The sequence below is a fragment of the Triturus cristatus genome, chromosome 6 (genome assembly GCF_964204655.1).
Source record: "Triturus cristatus chromosome 6, aTriCri1.1, whole genome shotgun sequence".
Lineage (NCBI taxonomy): Eukaryota > Metazoa > Chordata > Amphibia > Caudata > Salamandridae > Triturus > Triturus cristatus.
This window is the reverse complement of record NC_140589.1, coordinates 256,315,065-256,334,425: the sequence shown is the minus strand read 5'-3', so window position 1 is coordinate 256,334,425 and position 19,361 is coordinate 256,315,065.

Here is a 19,361-nt window from a genome sequence, read left to right as displayed (position 1 = left end):
CCACACTAGAATAGACTGTGTCCTATCCCCACACAAAGGGCTGCATACCTCCCTGTAGTGAGTCTAGAGTCAGGGAGGACCTCTGTGCACTTTAAAGGTATATCTTTGAAGCCTCCCTCACTTCAAAGGCAAACTGGATATAAGTACTGGACCTCAGACACAACCACTTCAGTACAATTCCGGATCTGTGGATACTCTGCCAGGAAGAAAGACTGCTGTGCTGCTGAAAGGACAGTCACTCTGCTGGACTGCTACTCTGAAGGAACTGCTGCCTTGCTGTGCTGACCTGCTGCCCTCTTACCTGGACAGTAAGAACTGGACCTGGATCTCATTTTGTACCCAAGACCCCAGAGGGACTCAAAGGGCTAGTCTGCTGGCCTCCTGATCGGCACCACAGGGACATCACAGTCTCCCAATAGCTCATGGACATGTCTTCAACAAGCTCCTGACCCCCAAGAGGCACCTCTCAGGTCCCAGGCCCTTGGAAGTGGTTCTGAAGTCCTTAAAGTCAAGCTTTTGGGCTCTTCGCCAACAGACCAGTTTGTTCTAGAACTGCTAAACTCACACAGAGAATCAGCTTGAGCTGCCGCTAGTTTGTCTGTTCACAAAGGAAGCATTGTTCACTGGCATGGATCATCACTGTGAGACCCCAGCCCGCCTATTCCGTGACACCCGGTCTGCTCTTTGGGCCATGCTTTCCTCGCTCCTGGCAAACTTCTACCCTGCGAACGGGACTCTTGGCACAAAATGTGAAAAGGTAAAACTTCAGTGAGGATAACCTCGGACGGGGATCGACCCACACTCCTTGGCAGTCGGCTAGAACTTTTGGATACGATCTGGTCTACTTCGACCAGACATCCTCAGGTGGCGCTTCATGCTTCTAAGCACTATTTTACAGTTTATTCTTTAAAAATTCTTAATTCCGGTTCTACTTATTGGATTTTTGTCATTTTGGTCTTGTTTTTTTATTAAATTAAGTTCTATTTGCCTAACCTGGAGTGGAATATTTTTGTGTGGTGTTTTCACAGTTTTACTGTTTGAAGTGTTGCACAAATACTTTACACATTGCCTTTAAATTAAGCCTAATTGCTTTCTGCCAACTTACCAGAGGGTGAGCAGAGGTTAATTTGGGGTTTGCCTGCTTTTTACCCTGAGTAGGATTGTGGTTGTTGCCTGACTTGGACTCACACCCGAGTCAACCAACAGCCCAATATCTAACAATCCTTTTCACTCCTTACCTCCAGTCCCGTTCTCTGACGCACTCCTGGTGCTTTCAACATATTTGTTATTTGTTTACCTATTTAGTGCTGCTGGGACACTACCAAACCTTCCATAGCTTTCTTTCCCTATTGTTTTTACATTTTAATTTATTGTCCTAAGATGACGGTCCATCATATTAGAATGGCAAAAATGGCCGACGTGTTATGATATGCAAATGCTTAATGACACACATGTGCACATGTGTCTTGATGCATAGTGGCCAACTTAGAATGGGCCTTCTTTAACAGGAATCCCATATTCAAATTGCCAGCCACGTGTGCACATGCCTGTAGGCGCATAGGTTCACGTGCCAGTTGAAACAAGCATTGGAAAAGGCAAATGCTCAGCCTTTTAAAGCTCAGAACTATTGACTTTGCCAATTCCTATTTACATTGCCAAGTAATGCCTCTCTCTGGAAGGTCACAAAGAGGAGCTTCGTCTCCCATTTAGATAAATTGTGGACTGATTTCTAGCACAAATTGGCAAGCAAGTCTACACATTGTATCCCATCTCAGATCCCATGTGGGCTGTATTAAAGTAGTTAAATATTTATCAGCTGCCCTTCATGTGTCTACAAGTGCCTGTGCTTGTAATATTTTGAATGAATTAAAGTAGCAGGGCCATAAATCTCAAATGTAGTATGGAGAACAAAACTAACTATGAAAAAGGAATGCCATATGTATATCGTAAATATTTTTTGTGGAATAATGTGCAGAAATGCCAAGCTGGTAAAAGTAGTGTTGTGAAAAAATGAAATTATATTATAATATCTAACGGCATTTTATCCATGTAAAATAGTTTTATATGTTTTTGATGGTCTACATTCTTTTTAAACACAGTTGATGTGCATTATTTAATGAAAACGTTTACTGTCCTTATTAAAAATATGTTGGGGAAAAAAGAGAGCTGGATGGGCATTGGCAATCCTCAAATTTCTGAAGGAAGTGCTATTCTAGAGGGGACTCTGGTGGTGAAATGTCTGCAACTATTGGGGTGGAATGGTGTATTTCCTCCTTATTAGCACTTCCTCTGCATATTGGATGGCCCCTTATTCCCAATTCTAAATCATACCCATGTTTCCTATATATTGTTCCACTGATATAGTTTGCTTGATTCCCTTGCCCATATTAACAGATGTCTTTCATTAACCTTTATTGGCCAAACACTTACAAAAACAATGTTTGGCAAAACTTACTTATATGAAATTGGATTAATATTTGGGAGTGAGTATCCACCTCAAGGATTAATAAGAGGCCTTTTCAGGGTGAACAGGCAAAGTTCAGCTAAGCTCAACCCCCTGGCAGATATGGCACAGAGCAGACAGGCTTAATCTAGGGCAATTTTAAAAGTATTTACACAGTATCAAAACAGTAATAAAGTCAAAATGCAAAACAATAAAAATCCCAATACAAATTAGAAGAATAGAGTACAGTTTAATAAACAAAATGACAACAGCATGATAAAAATCCAACAAGGGGAGCCAGAGACATTATTTTTTAAGTTTTAAGTTAGAATAATGGCAAGAAGAACAAAGTCATAAACAACAATTGATGGACAGAATGCAGAACAATGTCATACTTTCACCCCAGTACAGAGATCTGGGCCTATATCCATCGTTTTTTTGCTCACCATGCCATTCCAGTTTGGACCCAGTCATGTGCAAATCAGTCTTGACCCTGCGCCCAATGGGAACAGTCCAGCCTGAACTACCAGGCCAGGTCCTCCCTGGACTGGAAACAAGCATCCTAGGACCGGTTTCTGGCTTTCAGCCCTCATCAGCCAGGATAGCTTGACTCCAGTGGCATGGAGAGCACGGGACCCACGTCTGCGCATATCCGTCCCACTCGGGGTGACAAATGCAAAAACAACAATTGATGGACAGTGTTAGACCTGTCAGCCCTTTGGGTGGTCCCTCCTCATCATTATTTATTTTGTCCCACTTTTGCCTCAAACCCTGTTAGTATTTTTCCTTTTTGGGAACCACCAGACTTTTTCGTATTGATGCAGATTCAGGGAGCCATTTTATCTACCCCTGGAACTTCTGTCTGAGGGCCTGGAGCACAAAATGGTGGCCACCTGTGACATCATCAGAACCCACTGGAACCTACCAGCACCTTCCAGAACATTCCAGAACCCTGTGACAGTTGGAGGCGGTTTGGAATGTTGAGAAGCTAAAGCTAGAGTTGACAGTTGGAGCTGGCAGTTGGCACCTGACTGGTGAAGAGAGAGGAGCAAAAACCTGAAGGAGGAAGGAGTGAGGCAGCAGGGGTGGAAACTTGTGCCTGGAGTGGGGTCCATAAACCCACCCTTGATACTAGTCCCTACTGACTGAGCCCAGCCTGGAGCCCTGTGTGGGACAAAGCAATAAAAACCATCTTAAGGACCTGGACAGCAGGAACAGGCCTTAGAAGTAAAGAAAAGCAAGAATCTGACCTGTTGATTGGTTTCCCTGGAGTCTGACGTCGAGAAGCCTGAGACCTGGAGCCCGAGGTGGAGAAGCGGCGCTGACTGGAAAGCAGACGTCGTACCCGGAGCCGCCAGAGGTCGAGAGAGGGCGCCGACGGAGGTCGTGGAGAGTACCGGAGGTCGAGGAGGAAGACACCTGAGGTCAAGTGAGCGGCGTCGACGGGGGAGTGAAGTCCGCCCTCCGGAGTCGCCGGAAACCGAGGTGAAGCGTGCCGGAGGTCGGGAGTGGAGATCGCACTCCGGAGTCGCCGGAACCTGAAGAGAATCGTGCCGGAGGTCGGGAGTGGAGGTCGCACTCCGGAGTCGCCGGAACCTGAAGAGAATCGTGCCGGAGGTCGGGAGTGGAGGTCGCACTCCGGAGCCGACGGAAGTCGACATCGAGCCAAGACCGCCCGACGTCATCGAGCCGGAGGTCGACATCGAGCCGAGGCCGCCGACATCGAACCGGAGCTGCCCGAAGTCGACATCGAGCCAAGACAGCCCGACGTCATCGAACCGGAGGTCGACATCGAGCCGAGGCCGCCGACATCGAACCGGAGCCGCCTATCGACGTCGTCAAGAACTGACATTGCGCCGAGGCCGCCGACATCGAACCGGAGCCGCCTCACGGCGTCGACACGACTCCAGCGGCGTCGGAGCTTCATAAAAAGGGCAGTAAGTGGAATAGAGGGCGCCTAAGGCCCTGTGGAGCTCTAAGAGACCATCCTAAGGGATAAAGAGGTGTTAGAACCAGCCTGGAAGTGCCAGGGGTGGACTGAGACTGATACAGTGACCTGTGTGAGGGGTTGTGTAGTTTGGGAGAGCCAGATTCCTAGATTACCCTTGATCTACCTCAGTTTTAGCCTCAGCCTTACCCAAGCTAGGTGAGACACCCTCAGGCCATCCACCTAACCACAAGCTGTGACTGGGCCAAATCAGCCCATAGTATTTAACATGTGATCTGATTTTACAAATGTCACTGTTGGCTTTTATTATTTATTGAGGGTACTGTATTTATTGTATTTATCTAAATTATTCCTGTAATGTATTTATTGTCCTGAGCTAACTTATTCCTGCACAGTATTTATTCCCTCACAGTATTTATTTGACCTGAACCTATTTATTGCACCTGTAAAGTGTTATTATTTATTTGACCTGCACTTTGTAAGGAAAAGCCTTGTGTACTGTGATTGTCTTATTATTTATTTAATCAGCAACTAAGAGAAAAGAAGATAAACACAGAGATATTTTCATAATTTTTAAGGTGTAGTGTCGTTTTTGGAACGGATGCACGCATGGTTATTGTGTGGGTATTGCGTATGCTTAACACGGTGCCTGACCCCTGACCACTCGAGCCAAGCTACCACTGTGTATGTCTGGAAAGACCCCGTTACCACCACCCTTTCATGGTGTGGGAGTGGGGTTTTTCTAACAGACAGAATGCAGAACAATGTCATAGATTCACCCCAGTACAGAGATCTGGGCCTAAATCCATCGTTTTTTTACTCGCCATGCCATACCAGTTTGGACCCAGCCATATGCAAATCAGTCTTGACCCTGCGCCCAATGGGAACAGTTCAGCCCGAACTGTCAGGCCAGGTCCTCCCTGGACTAGAAACAAGCATCCTAGGACTGGTTTCGGCCTTTCAGCCCTCATCAGCCAGGATAGCTTGACTCCAGTGGCATGGAGAGCACGGGACCCCCGTCTGGGCATACCAGCCCCACTCGGGGTAACAAATGCAAAAACAACAATTGATGGACAGAATGCAGAACAATGTCATACATTCACCCCAGTACAGAGATCTGGGCCTAAATCCATCGAAGAACAAAGTGGCAAAAATAGTCAATGGTCGTGGCACAATTGACACTAAGCTTAAATGGAGCACAGATCAGATACACCAACCAGGTTCATCCTGGTCAAAGATTTCAAATTCTAACTTAGTTCTTTAAGTTCCAATACAAAACATGAGTACACTTCTAAACCAACCCTAGGACCTCTGGGGAGTCACTTAGAGACTGCCACGATGTTAAGCAGAGGCCAAGAGCAGAGTCCAGTTTAGGTCCAGTTGCCACTGGTCAGTTGAAAGAAAGGCCTCTTGCAGCTTTTTGTCTCTCTCTCTAGTCAACAGGAGACCAGCCAATTCACCTTCGAGTCAACTTCTTTTCCGGGGCACAAGAGGGAGCAGGTTGAGTCCTTCAGGGCTCCTCTTATGTCCAGTCCTCTTCTGATATTCCACAGGTCATAAAAGTGTTCTAAAGTGGGCCTGGAAGGAACTAGTGGGTGGAAATGACTCGTAACCAATGGGGTAAACATTTCCGGTGACAACTTTACCCTCTTTGGGCATTTTAAAGATGATGAATTTCTGCAGCCAGACTAAACAATTGGACTCTGAGGGCTGACAGCCCATATGGGGAGTTACTATGGTAATCCTGGGTGCACTCACATCTAACACTAAAATCCAGTTTGAGGCAGCAAACGTACCTCCAATAAAGCCAGAGACAGGAGTTTGGTATGGCAAAATCAGGGGTTTCCAGTAGCCAGGCAGTGGATACACAATCATGTTCTTGACACCCTGTTTCCTTCTTTTCAAGTGAGCCCTGTAGGAAGCTGGCTCTGTATATACTATACCAAAGTAAGGTATAGTTGGCACAGAGCCCAGTGGATCCCCAAAGGTAAGCAGAGGTAAAAGTAGATAATACCTTACTCTCTATTTGTGGTAGTGTGGACGAGCAGTAAGGCTTTATCAGAGGGTAGTGTTAAGCATTTATTGTACGCACTCAGGCAAGGAATGATTTGACACACTCAAAGACTGATCGCTGACCAATTGGTTTTGTATAAAAATAATATTTAGTTGTATTTTACTTTTAGAACCAATCAAGGGCTGGCACAGGTAGTGTAATAGTACTTTGCAAGAATAATGGTGTTGAATACAGTTGAAATGCAGTTGAATGCAATTGGTTTGTTTACAGGTAAGTCAACAGTTGAAATTACTTTTCGGTTACTATTGTACTTTCTTTACAGTTACTATTGGAATTACTGTCTTAGTTACTTTTCAGTCTATTCTTCGTACTCAGTGTGGTATACCTAGATACCACACTGGAACATTTCCTGGATGAAGGTAAGTAATGCAATTTGTGTCATCAAAACATACTTGTATACTTTATCATAGAATTTCCAACTCCACCCGTAGAACTTTTTTCACAGAAAATAAGGAAATGCAATCCTATGGGAGGAAATGAAGTTATTAGTTTAAAGGTAAGTACTTGGTATTGGGAGTTGGGTTTCTGGGGTTAGAACAAGGGTTCCGCCAGGGTCAAGGATGCACTCTCAAAGCACCTTCAGTGGCACTAAGGCGGCCGGGTGCAGAGTGTTGCGCCCAAAGTTATCCAATGAGGATATGGGGCCTCCGGTTGGTGGCCACAAGGTTGTGGGACCAAAAGCTTCCGGAATTAGGTTCAGGGCAAAGAGGGGTTCAAGTTAGCATACAGAGTGCACCCACAGAGGCACAGGGGAGGCACGGTGCAGGGTGCTGTTTTGGCGTCGGGTGGCCTGTTGTTTTCAATGGGGATTTTCCGGTTGCAACAAAAACTGCAGGCTCGGTTGGAGACTTGAGGTAGGTCAGACATCACCATATCCCAGGTCAGGATCATTGGGGACACCTCCTCATGGTTTTGGGCCACTCAAAATCGGGCCATGGGGGTCAGGTGCAGAGTGGTGCAGACTCGCAGATTTGGCCGGAGCCAGTCTGTGGGTGAGCAAATCCGGTGCTCACAGGAGACAAAGTCTGGTTGGGGAATGCAGGGCAGATCCTCCGGGTTCTGGGGGGCTGCTGGCTGCAGGACACACCAGGATTTTGCTGGAGCAGGTTGAGGTCGGGATAAGCCGGTAGGGCTGGAGCAAAATCAGTTGGTGTCCTCCTCTTCTTCCTTCAGCACAGCTCTTTGGTCCTTCTTCTTCTTGTTTCTTCTTGTCTAAGGAGGGGAGGTTCAGGGCTGCCCCTAAATACTAAATTTAGGGGCGTTTTAGGTAGGTAAATGTTGGGACCAATGGGTTCCTACCTTGAGGTGGATACACCCATTATCATACCACCCTCAAGTGGAAGGGGGGTATAAGCCTCACTCTGGTTGGCTGGGTCCCCCAGTCAAGATGGCAGGGACTGAGAGTTGTGCTTCGCCTCGCCTCCCCCTCCTGAGGGGTGTGGTTGGCAAAGGTAGGCACACCTCTCCTCCCGCCTTGTTTTACCCGCCAATTTTCCTGCTCAAAGTGGGGGTCAGAACCGGTGGGGGCCAGTTGCTGGTAGCAGCAAAGGGGTGGGTCTGCTTACAAAGGTGGCAAGCCGTTTAAGCTTCCCCTTCGTGGACCCTGCCCATCCTGGGGGAGGAGGCTTTGTACTTCGACCCAGGATGTACTTTGTTTCAGGACTCCACGAGCGGCATGCTCTCAATCCAGGGGTCCAGAAACATATCTGGTGGTGGCAACTCAGCCAGGATGCTAGAGTCAGGTCGTTTTTCAGGGGGCATCTCTAAGATTCCCTCTGAGTGCATTTTCCATTAAATCCCACACTGGCATCAGTGTGGGTTTAATGCGCTGAGAAGTTTGATATCAATATTCACAGATTTCAGTAAGGCCATTATGGTGCTGTGGCGTTAGTAATGACAAACTCCCAGACCATATACTCTTTATTGCTTTACTGCACTTAGACACTGTAGGGGTACAGGGCTCATGCAACTGTACCCTCACCAGTGGTATAGTGCACCCAGCTAGAGGGTTGGCTTACATATGCCATGGCAGTGGATTGTAGGCATGGCACACAGGGATGTGTGCCATGTCTACTCTTCACTTTGCTCTGCACCAAAACACTCATCCTGCAATGGCAGTGTGTGTGTGTAAAGGTACGGGGCCTCTAAGGGTGGCGCAATAAGTGCTGCAGTCCTTAGAGGCCTTCCCTGGTCACAGTGCCCTCATGGTAATTTTTACAAGGGACTTATATGTGGCCAGAGAGTTGGCAATTTGGGTGTGCAACAGTACAGATTTAGGGAAATAACATAGGCCCTAGGTACCTGGTTGGCAGGAACCCAGGGCACACATAGTCAAAGAGCATCAACATCAGGCAAAAAGTGGGGGGCAACCATGCAAAAAGGGGCAATTTCCTACAAGCTCCAAGTGTTATATGTGAAACCCAGAGACAGAAGCCTGCAAGTTTTCCAGCAACCAGACAGTGCATTTACAAGGATTGTCTTGATGTCATATTTTCTTCCATTCAAGTTTGCCCTGAGTGTTACATGTAAACCTCAGCAGATCAATCAAGCGGGAGTTGATACTGTAATGACACAAAAGATGCCCAAAGCCCGCATCCTGCATATTCTGTGAGAAGTCATCTCTTCCCATTCAGGTCGACCTGTCAATCACAGCAAACTATTGTGTAGCTACTAGGAGGAATTTCACATTTATACCTATTAAAATTCCAATCACTGCTCAGGAGAATGTGAAGAGCAAATCTAAGCAAGCCTTCAGGAACTTCAGGCAAGGAAAAAATATTTTTCCTTAATATGTATTAAAAAATCAAAATTTACCATTGAATTGGATTTTTAATCACTATTAAAACTATTTGTTCCAAATAGTTGTTTAGTATTTTTCTACCTAGTCCTATTCTCTAGATTCAGTATTAGGATTTTAAACTGTAAATTGTGCTCTAATTTTATAGGTAGTACAGCCACAGTGATCAATTGCTTTTGGATACTAGTCATGGTAGGGACATGTTTACATTACATTTCTACATGTTCTACTTTTAAATACCAAGCACCCTACTTTGTGGATTACAAGGCTTACGTAGGGGTGATTCGTTAACATATAAATTGGAGGTTTTTACCTGTCAAAAGGGTTTCTTTTGACAGACTCAGATGCAGTTTGAACTCTGCTGCAGTAAGGCTGCAATGGGTATGATTGAAGCTATGTTTGCATTGCCACTGTAGTTGATGGGACAGTAGATGCAGCAGTACACTGGTGGAATTTACTTTCCAGGCCCTGGGTACACTTTGCGTCATATATTAGGGACTTACAGGTAGTTAAATATATGTCAATTAGGAATATGCCATACTAACCATGTTTAAAGGAGGAAAACAGGCATGTCATTACTGGTTAGCAAGAGTAGAGTGCACAGAGTTCTAAAACAAGCAAAAGTATAGGGTGCAACAAAAGGTAGAAAATCCAGGGTGACCACGCAGAAAAGACACATTTCTTATACAGGCCGCCCCCAGCCAAGAGCTAGACCAAACTAAATGACCCCTTGATGGGCTTTCTGGCTCAGGTGATAGAACGAGAACAATTTGCAACCTCTGCAGTGGCATTTGCCTGTTCTATGCTCCTTTGAACCTACCTGTATCCCTCAATTAACATATTTCTTAGCCATCAACCCTGTTTATTAGGAACCCTTCTCCTCACCTTCAGACCCCACTTGGGAAAGTACTAACCATAACTTATTAACAGATGTTTCCCAGCAGGTGAATAGTACTGCCATGGCCAACAAGGTGATGCGGCCCAGAGTGTCTCCTATATCGGATCTCTGATCCCAGGGGAGGATCACTCACCCAAGGCAAGCAACCAACAGAGGACACTGACAGCTGTCAGTGTCAGGAACCAGCCACCTGGCCATCCACTGCCCATTGGAGTCTCTAATCTGGAGCATTGGGTAGGCTCACTTCAGACTGTGAGGTTGACAAGGAGCCCTTTGGTAGCTCTTGAGGTCCCACAGTTGCTAGACACCCTCCTTTAACTCGTTCTTCCACAATGTTTGTAGTGACGCCCTGTTCAACTCAAGGTCTGCACCCCAAAACTGAACATGTGCCTGGCAGTGCAGGACTTCTATGGCGGACACACATTCCCCCTCAAGAGTGACACACTCTAACTGAATCATACAAGGGGCTGTGTGGCTCAGATCTCCTGTCCTCTGTCTGTGCGACAGTACAGGTAACATCTCCAGGTCAGAAGTGGCCTCACCAGGGTGGTTATGGGGTACATTCCTCTCTGAGTAGGTAACCCCTACCCACTGGTTCTCACATTGTGGATGGCATCCCTTTACTACCCCTTACTTATTGTCTGCGCCACCAATTCCTTTGTTGAGAAACAGGGCCTCTAGAAATCTGTATTTGTCGGGCTCCTGTGTGACCAGGCCTCCAAGTTTTTTTCTCACCGGTGGGAGCTCATTGTCAAGGATGCAATCAGTAGGCATCTGGGGACTGCCAATGTCCAGCCCTGGGCAAGTACCCCCTGCCATACTAGGGATGGCAGGGCCACAAGGTAAATAAAATCTTGCCCAAATGCCTACAACACGCGACAAACCTATCCTGGCAGAAACTGTTCTGAAAACAAGCCTGGCTACAACTAGACCTGTATTTATTTAAACAAAATAAAGGGGACCCAATGTGGTATACAAGGGCCTTGGGTATTGATAATTTATAGGAACAGTGGTCCTTGACAGAGGTCTAGTACATGCAAAGAATCAATATAGACTCGGATCAGTACTATATTACTTTTTCTCTAGCCGGACAGTGAAATTTAATGATTATAAAGTTCAAGATCTGAGAAAAACAAATAAAGTGGGACACAGTCCTGCGTCCTACACATTATATGGAACATAAGGAAAAGAAAACAAACATTCAGGCAGGGCAAAAGGGCTTGTTCGTAGTGTGAACAATGAAACAAGCAAAAAGGAAATGAAAGCACAGCTGTTACACTTGGATATCAAATTTAAATTGTGTGTACGATGTCAAGCAAGTCGGCGACATTTTGATCCCTTTGTGGAAATAATGGGATTATCATCAGGGCAAAATTAAAGCAAGCCTGAGAACCATAAAGTAGCGGGGGCTGTGGCGGTATGATCGGGCCAGCCGGATATCTGGTAAGAAGGACTTCAGGACACATAGGCCTCCAAGAGGTCTTAAAATGCGGTCCGGTGCTGGCAGGTGATGAAGAACTGCTGATGAGGTCTGAAACTGTGAACTGGATAAGGTCCAGTAGATTGACAATAATGGTCAAGATTGGCAGGGAGGGAGCCTGCAATGAGGAAGGAGAATGGAAAACTGGTCCGCAGTGGCGTGACCGGTCCGTAAATGTGAACTGGAAATGGGCCAGTGGATTGACAATAGTGGTCAAGATTTGGCAGGGTCTGAGCCTGTAATGAGGAAGGAGACATGGGTCCGCATTAGTGTGACCGGTGGCAGGGCTGAAGAACCTGCGGTGCGGTGCCGCAGAGTGTAGCTCAATGGCTAGGTGACGTGGAATTGTCTTATGTAAGAGTGTTCAGGGTGGATATCCCCTAGTATATAGTACACATGTGTACCTAGGGCCTGTCAGTTAAATGTCACAAGTGGACTGCAGCACCCATTGTGACATCCACTACAGAGATAGTGTAAACATGACTGCAGGCCTTCTATGTGTTGCCCAACTGTGCATCTTTAAACTGTAAATGTGACATGTCAAATTAACCCTTTTGACAGGCCTAAACATTCCTTTTAAATAGTAATAACTGACCTCTAAGTGACCCCTAGAGCCCACAACGCAGGATGCCTGGTATTTAAAAGTAGGACATTTGATGGTTTAATGTTAAACTTGTCCTTACAGTGAAAAGGCCTCAAAAGCTATTTTCACTGTAGCCAGGTTGGCTGTTCAGTAGGAAAACATTGGAATACATTGTTAAATGTAATGTTATCGCTAGCTAGAAGCAGCTACAAATTAAATTCTTGGACTTTTTGAAATATTTATTGCCAAATATTATATTATTTTTTCACTGGTAAATTTGGGTTTGTAATAAATATTTAATAAAAGGTATTTTTAGAAAATTACCTTTTCCCTGCCTAAAGCCTCTGGATGCCCATTTACATGAGCTCAAGGGTCACCTGGTAGTTGACTAGTTGTTTCATGAAATGTAAACTTCCTCCCAGACCTGAGACAAAGGCTGTTGGTGTGAGGAGGTGTTTGGTTCCTCTGGCAGGGTGACTATCTAGGCTGTGCCCAGGAATGTAATTAACTTCAAAGAGGTCTACCTTATCACAGGCAAATGTTTGCAGACACCTGGGTGGGGCCCTTCCTTTTAACCCTGCAAGGCACACTACAATCTGAATAGGAGAAGAGCTGCTCCCAGAACTAATCTAGAGTGACCACAGAGGACGGGTTGCTCATTACACTGACCGCACCTTTAGGGTGGGAACATAGACTCTGCATGAGGGGGAAAGGATTTCACCATTTTGGATTTAGGCAGAGAGGGGTACTATAGCATCGTTTTCAGTAAGGCACACAGGAGTGTTGCAAACATGGATAGGGATGCCAATGAGAACTTTTACCCTATTGGTTAAGGAGGGGTCATGTGTTACCCAGCGCCCGCAGGCTGGTACCAGGCATAATTGTGTCACTCACAGTACCCTCCTCAGAACACTTTGCGGACCTGTTGAAAAACAAAAGAGGTCTGGATCTATTGTCTATGTCCTGAGAATAGCCTAGAAAACTGGACCTGCTCTCCCTCTTGTACCCAGGGCAAAGAAGTGGACTCCAGGAGTCATAAAGCTGACCTTGTGTTCAAGTTACAGGGGCAAAGGCTACAAGAAGCCTTTCCTGCAACTGCCCAACTGACCGGTTCCAACTGGAACTGCCCAACTGACCAGTTACAACTGGACCTGCACTGAACCCTGCTGCTGGCCTCTGTCGGAGTGAGTTTTGACGCTCGGGTGCTCTCCCCAAGACCCTGAACCCCTGGCTAGTGTCAAAGGCTACTCCTCCTCACTTTTCCTGAAACCTCTGAAATGTCTTGACTCCAAATACCTCTTGAGAACCAGGACGTACCTGTCAAGCTGATCCAAAAAAGGTGAGTGTCCACTGGGCTAAAGATTATGGTTAGGCCCTGTTAGAAATGGGGGTCTCTAGTTGACAACGGTTTGCACCTTTGTCCGAATAGGGACCTTTCCTTCTAGTCAGGATAAGTGGGACACACAACTGAAACACCCCTGCTCACCACCTTGGTAGCTCTGCATGAGTCAGGCTTATCCCAAAGGCAGTGTGTAAAGCATTCACACATAACCAACAGTAACACAGTGAAAACACTCCAATTTGTCACCACACCGTTTAAGAAAAATAACCAATATTTATCTGTACAAACCAGACCAAAATGATAAAAGATCAACATACACTAATCAAAAATATGCACTTTGCAAGAATACTTTAAAATGCAGTTCCTTAAAGGCCGGTAGCTCCATCCGGGGCAACTGCGGTGCTGAGAACAACAGAATCCAACAGTTCTGGCCAACCGCAGTGGTGCGAAATGGTGTTAGTGTTAGCAGACTCGTAAACAGTACCTTTGGTTCCGCCGACCGCGTACGTGCAGGCCAGTCGTGGCAACAATCCCGGCTGAGATGTGAAGTGTAGCACTACGGCGTGCTGTGTCCTTAAGTCACGGGGCAGGGCAGTGGCTTGGTGACGGTCATGCAGCGGCATCAGTGAGACCAGGGCTGCATTGCGGAGTGAGGCGGTGCTCGTTGCCAGTGCTGACAGGTCACGGTGCAAGCAACAGTGCCAGTTGATGGAGGCTAGCTTCGGTCGGCCCAGATTGCAGTGTGGGACAGAGCGGTGCATTGTGTGATTTACGAGCGGTGATCCCAAACCACGGTGTGGTCAGTGGGTAACGACATCATCGGTGAGTCTAGGGCAGTGAGGTGTGAAGTGAGGCGGTGCATAGTGCAGTGCTCACAGGTCACGGTGCAAGTAGCGGTTCGGTGGCGGCGGCAGTCGTCATTGTCAGTGAGACCAGGGATGTGGTATGAAGTGCGGCGGTGCCCTCTGCGGTGTCTTCAGGACACAGAGCCCTCTGTGGCAACTGAAACCCACAGTTTCAGAGGCGGTACCCAGAGGTAAGTGAAGTTGTTGCTGTCCCTGAGACTTTGTGAACAGGAGGCAAGTTATATTTCAAGCCCTTGGAGATACACTGCAACAAGTGAAGAAAGTTCACTCCAGTCCTTTCACTGCCCAAGGCAGAAGCAGCAACTGCAGGCCAACCCAGCAAACAGCAACACAGGAAAGGGGCAGTGCTCCTCCTGGCAGTTCTTCCAGTTCGTCTTCTTGGCAGGTTCCTTGATCCAAGCGAGTTCTAAAGTTCTGGGGTCTGGGCCCCAATATTTATACTCAGTTTCGCTTTGTTCTGTTGGTTAGAGAGTGTCTGTGCTCGGTCCAAACCAGTTAGTTCCTCTCTGGCCCAGCTTCCCGGCAGGAGGTGGAGACAGCTTTTTCCAAGGCAGACCATTCCCATTCAGGTGCGAAGAAATCTCCTACTACTACTACAAATGCAGCCCAGGTCTATTCAGAACAGCCCTGACTAATCCAGAAAAGGTAGGGCACACCTCTACCCCCCCCAGTAGCTGTCTGAAGAGACTGCACATCCACAGCCCCTGTCACTCCAAAGCCAGACAGTCAATCCACAACCCAGCAGAGGCACACAGGATGGCTAAGCAAGAAAATACCTACTTTCTAAAAGTGGTATTTTCAAACACAGAACATAAAAATCATCTTTACTTAAAGATGCATTTCTACATTCTGAGTTCAGGCATACTAAACTTCATTTCTCATCTTGTCACAATGGGAAGATATACTCGTAAAATGTTACCAAGTAGTCCCAATTCTATCTTACGGAACAGATAGCCTTTCAATAGGGAAAATAGAAATACACTGTATTTCACTATCAGTACATGTCACACACACCAGTACATGTCCTACCTTTCAAATACACTGGACCCTGCCCATAGGGATACCCTGGGCCTACTTTAGGGGTCACTCACATGTGATAAAAGGGAAGGTTAGGACTTAACAAGTGGGTGCACTTGCCAAATCACCATGGCAGCCACAACTGTGCACAGGCACTGTAGTGGCAGGTTGGAGAACCCTTTGAAAGTCTGCTCATGTGGGTGGCACAATCAGTGATATAGGCCCACTTGCAGCATTTGATTTACAGGCCCTGGCACTGCCAGTGCACTTTACTAGGGACTTACCAGTTAATTAAATATGCCAATCATGGAAACACCAATCCATAGTACAATTTACAATTGAAGCACTTGCACTTTCACACTGGGCAGCAGTGAGAAAGTGCACAGAGACACTACACCAGCAAAAACAGAGTCAAAACTAGGAGGTCAGAAAGCAAAGAGACAGGGGAAACACGTCAAAAGATGCCAGGTCTAACAGGCATGCTCAGAGCTTTCCATAGCAGCAAATTCTATTCAGCTGGATTTTGCTGAGAGGGTATCCAGTCTGGTGGAGCCCTCTTGGGCTACAGCCTGGAGCCTTGCCCCGATGGAAGAATCTAATTTACAAAAAAGTAAGGAAGTCTGAAGGGAGAAATCTTCACTGGGCAAAGGCAGGAAAAGTGTCCAGCCAACAAGGGACCTTTCTGGGTGTGAAATTCAAATTTCTACCACTCTGTTTTTTTTCACCAAAATCCAACTGCTTCATCAACACCTCGCCTACCAGCTATGCAACAACTTGATGCCTTCTTCGGCCACAGCCTTGACTTTCAGGTAAAACTTTCAACCAGGTTGAACTTGGTTTCTGTATTCGACCAGTTCTCCATCGTGGTCATCCTTAACTTGCGCCTAGATACCAGGCAGGCACAAGCAGGTGATCACTGTTGTTGCTAAATGCTTTTTGCAGCTAAAATCATAACTCTGGTTTCCCATTTATTTTTTGTTGTTGTTTTGGTGTCATTTTATTTATGAAAATGCACTCTATTTTTCTGAATTTGTTTGGGTTTTCTTGTGTTGTGTTTTACCTTTATTACTGTTTTGGTGCTGCATAAATACATTGCACATTGTCCCTAAGGTATGCCTGCCTGCTCTCTGCATAGCTATCAGGGATTGGAGCTCAAATTAATTTAGTGACTTTACGGTTTCACCCTAACAGGGGTTAAGGTTATTACGTGAGATAGGTACTCATCCACTTCAACTAAAACCTCAAATTCTTAAACCACGGATGGAAATGGCCCTCCCTGCAGGGTCAGCCCCAAATGATTTGCCCTTGACTTCCATGGCAGTAGTACTAGAAATAAGTAACCTTCCTCACAGGCAAGGTTTGCTATGCTTTTCATGCATTTTATTTATATTCGACCAAAAGCTTTGTTGCAAAATAACTTACATTCTCAAACAACTCCATAAAGCAAATTTGATACATTAGGTGCTCTTATTAAGTGACGGCGCTGTGCAAGTGAATAAAGTGAGCATTCAGTGCACCAGTGTTATTTACTATGGCAACATATACATGTGACTAAACAAGATGTTGTAATGTTACTAACAACACTGACCTCTGGATTGTCTGTTCCAATTACATATCTGGAGCCACAGCATTGAACCTTCCAACCCTGTCTTTCATCACAAAATGTCTTTGGAGGAATTTTCTGTAGAGGTATGGTTTTTACATCCCTCTGCTATGACCACTTCCTGTAAGTCTGGCATATTTTTGACCCAGAATGCACTGTTCTTATGAAAATCAAAATGGGCAAAATGTATCTTTGGTGGGAGTGCCTGTGTATCCCAACACAAAGGTGTGGCTAACAGCTCACTACACTCCTCTTCCAGCCCCTCTCCCAATCTAATTAAGGGGCTCTCATCTGGCTAGGGATCAAGGAAGTGGGGGCTGGCATAGGTCCAGTGCCATCTGTTCTACTGTCTTTGAAGTCCAGCTTGTCTACCCAGCTACCATCCTCTCCCTGGCTTCTCCAGGAAGCAAATCTCCTCCCAACCAATAGTTGTATTATTTCAGGCGCAGACCTCCTCACACCTACTCAGGGAGCAACTTGGCTCAGGCTGTCAAAGGCTGGCCAATCAGAAGAAGATGCTTCAGGGCAGCTTTAGGTAACTTCAGGATAGTAAGTTCTAAAACTACTTTCCCGTACCAGTGACATTAAATCTAACCCTGTTAAGTAGTGGCATTCAGTGACAGCCCGTGTAGGGCGTTTTACCGGGGCGGTGACGTGGTGCTGAGGAGGGGCAGGGTGGGGGGTTGCAAAATGCGGCAAACGGCCGATTTCAGGTAAGTTAAGGAAAAAATTAATAAAACGAATTTCGCTGCGCGTGCTGCATCGCATTTGGCGATGCATCGCACGCTACGAAATTCGTTTTATTAATTTTTTTCGTAACTTACCTGAACTCTGCCGTATGCCGCATTTTGCAACCCCCTGCCCTGCCCCTCCTCTGCGCCACGTCACCGCCCCGGTAAAACGCCCTACACAGGCCGTCACTGGTGGCATTTAATGTGACCACTAGTTTGATACACTGAATGATATTGCTAGTTAGCTCCAAAGCAAAGATAGACATTATTAAGCTTAATAAAGCCTTCATCATGTTAGCCTATGAGGCTAGCAGCACAACAATAGAGAACAAGCACTGGCATAGCCAATAGGTCTCGCATTTGGGAACTTCAACAGAAATACTTTATCTGCAATCCAGGAAATCTGTATTTTTACTGTGTGTAGGCAAATTAAATGCTTTGTCCAAAATCACACCCTTTAGAGTAACATTTGAGAATGGAACTTGGTTTCCGAGCTCCGTACGGTTAGAAGTTTTGCCCTTGGAAGCTCATTCACTTCCCATTAACACAAGTTGTGAGCTGCATGTTAGGTAGGCTAAAAAAAGAAGTATGTTGTCTGAAGCTGCTGCCTAATAAAAGCCCCGGCAGTTGTAAGGTTGCAAATTAAGCATTGGGAGTGCGACTGGAGACAGACGTTTTGTCCTTTAAAGCACATTCCCTTCATATTTACATGGATTGTGCGCTGCCTTTTAGGCACGCAAAATAAAAAAAATATATATATATATATTGTTTAAAACTGCTGCCTAATGACAGCCCCGGCAGTTGCTTGGTTACAAATTAACCATTGGGAGTGCAGCCTGAGGCATGCCACTATTCTCTTTCTGTTTTTGCCAAATAACATTAAAGTATGTTCAGTGTACTTACAGCAATGTATGTGCCTTATAAAAACAAAAGCCATACAGGTAGAATAAACTCATGAGCTGGTGGTTTCTGGTGCTCAACATTAGCACCTAATAATCAACAGAAATACTTTAGCTGCAGTCCAGGACACCTGTATTTTTAATGCATGGAGGGACATTACATGTTTTGCCCAAATTCACACCCTATTGAGCAACATTTGATAATGGAACCTGGTTTCCGAGCTCGCACAGTTAGAAGTTTTGCCCTTGAAAGCACATTCACTCCCCATTAACACAAGTTGTGTGCAACCTGTTAGGCAGGGTAAAAAAAGAAGTATTTTGTCTGAAGCTGCTGCCTAATAAAAGCCCCGGCAGTTGTAAGGTTATAAATTAAGCATTGGGAGTGGGACTGGAGCCAGACGTTTTGTCCTTTAAACCACATCCCCTTCATATTTCCACGGATTGTGCGCTGCCTGTTAGGCAGGCAAATAAAATATATAACATTGTTCAAAACTTCTGCCTAACAGCCCCGGCAGTTGCTTGGTTACAACTTAACCATTGGGAGTGCAGCTGGAACTAGAAGTTTTGTCCTTTAAAGCACATTCCCTTCATATTTACATGGGTTGTGCGCCGTGTTTTAATAATGAAACCAATATTGAATGTAGGTTACTGTGCTTTATATTATGTAGTGGTGTTTTAAA